Source organism: Gnatocerus cornutus, chromosome 4 (assembly GCF_029298725.1).
Source record: "Gnatocerus cornutus isolate USDA-ARS CGAHR chromosome 4, icGnaCorn1.1, whole genome shotgun sequence".
Lineage (NCBI taxonomy): Eukaryota > Metazoa > Arthropoda > Insecta > Coleoptera > Tenebrionidae > Gnatocerus > Gnatocerus cornutus.
This window is the reverse complement of record NC_142236.1, coordinates 15,923,921-15,926,259: the sequence shown is the minus strand read 5'-3', so window position 1 is coordinate 15,926,259 and position 2,339 is coordinate 15,923,921. Positions and strand designations below refer to the sequence as shown.

Below are 2,339 nucleotides of genomic sequence, written 5' to 3'. Positions count from 1 at the left end.
TGTCTCAAGTTGAGGGAAACACATTATAGAACATCATTCCTGATGAGCACTGGATAGCAGTGATGAACGAAATAACGTTCTTTCAATTGTTTCGTTTAAAAAGAGAGACCTTTTTTAAGTTATTAAATGTTATTGTAGAAAGTGATGTACACAAATTAATAAGAAAAAAATTTGTGGGTGGTCGGAATCCAGTTTCACCTGAGAAATCGCTGCTGGTATTTCTTTGGTTTTTATGTCATCCAGATTCTTTACATTCAATTGGAGACAGATTTAATCTTGTACCATCCACTGTTATGAACATTGTAAATGCATGCCTGTACATAATCGTGCGCTTAAAAAACAAATACATCTTTTGGCCGAACACACCAGAAGAGTTTGCACATATCGAAAATGGATTCACTACATATCCAGGTGCGTCCCCAATTTTTTTTTTTAACAAAATAAACTAATAAAAATTTACCTAATAATGTAGGAGTAATCGGTGCCATCGATGGATCTCACATAAACTTGAAAGTTCCCTCGACGCAACACGATAGTTACATTGACAGATATATGCAACATTCAATTAATTTAATGGAAATTTGTACGTCGCAGCACATACTAACATACATGTTTATAAGTTTCCCCGGATCAGCCCATGATTCCAGAGTAAGTAAATTTAGCAAGTCAAGAAAAATGTTTATTCTGAGTTATTGTACAAATTATTGTAGGTTTTTTCTAATTCAAACTTTTTTCAAAACATTGAAGCCAGGGGACCTACGGCATATTTTCCATCACCAGATAAACATACATATAATTGGAGACAGCGCATTTCCCATTAAACCTTGGCTAATGACCCCCTATAGACAACATGGAAATTTAAATAGAATACAGAGGCATCATGATCAGTGCTTAAGCTCGTCCAGAGTAGTTATTGAAAATACATTTGGCATTTTAAAGGGAAGATACAGGAAATTGCAATTCATAAATACATACTGTGTACCCAAAGCTGTCGAAATTGTTACGGCCGCTTGTGTTATTCACAACTTTTGCTATTTTAATGGTGATGAATGGAACGGTGAGAGAGTTCTTGAATATGATGAAGACGTACCTTTTGGAAACGACACCGAAGTGGGGAAAATGAAACGAAACAGAATATCTCAAGAATTGTATTGCAACATCTAACATGTGTATATAAACTTTAATTCAAAATAAATCGTAACTAAAAATCACATTCTCACTTAAAAATCACATTGTACTTTAAGACAATTTACTTTTTATTTTTAGTTCTTGCTGTCTTTGACGTTGTTAACCAATTGTGCCATCAAATCCAGCATTCGGTCGCGCTGTGTGTTCTGCTGTTCAATAAGTGAAATTAATTTGTTTTTGGAAGCCTTATCTTCCTCATGATGTGTTTTCAGTATCTCTATCACTTGAGTGTTCATACTTGGAGGTCGAATTGTAGTTTTGACTTTTTCAAAACGATTTACACTACTAGTTTTCGTGGAGGTCGATGAAGATGGACCGGCATCTGACGACGAATCGTCACTCTCAGGAGCAATGCTATCTTGCAAACTCGGTGGAGGAACTTTATCTTTCACACCTAATATGTTGTGCATCTCACTGAAGTATGGAGGCGGATTTTTCTGTTCTGTACCAGTTTTTTTTACGTGTTTTACATGATTGAGGTAATGTTTTTGTAAGTTTGAAAATTTCTGGCGATATTTTTCAACGGGACTGTCACCCATTTTATAACCTGCGGCGTCCATCTCAGTAGCAATTTTTTTCCAATTTTTTTGGAGTCTTCTTGTTGTCAAATAGTTTCTGGTATTTTTCGCGTAAGCTCAAGAACAATTCGGTGGCCGCATGGTCGTTCATGTCGGTTTTTTTTTTAGTCCAATTGTCGGCTTTGGTACTGTTTGTAATTTCCTCTTGCTCATGGCTACCCAAATATTTATGCTGAACTTATTTTTCCATACAAGCTTATACATAACTATTTAACAGCGGTTTGACACGATCACAATTTTAGCTCAACATTATTCACTGTTCGCAGCGTCTTCTTTAAATCTCTCCAGGCGCGTTCACAGTTGTTCGTAGAAACGCGATACGCTTATTCCATACCTGGAAGACGAGGGCCGATAAATGTTTCTAGGCATCTGGGATGAAATGTGTGGTTCTTCATTCTTTGGTGGATATACAATTGGCTATGGTTGACCATCATGTGACCGGCAAATGCTTGTCCTACTACTCGATGATATGCTCGCCCTACTACTCGATGATATGCTCGCCATTGGTCCGAAGATACCATCGAGTCGGAGTCAACAAATTGCTGAATCAATGGCAAAAGCGTGCTCCTGTCA

General features: G+C 37.0%; 1 pseudogene; it reads right to left on the bottom strand.

Moving 5' to 3' along the window:
* Positions 1-1,160: 1,160 nt before the first annotated feature.
* On the bottom strand, positions 1,161-1,950 carry LOC148176419 (uncharacterized; annotated as a pseudogene).
* Positions 1,951-2,339: the final 389 nt, after the last annotated feature.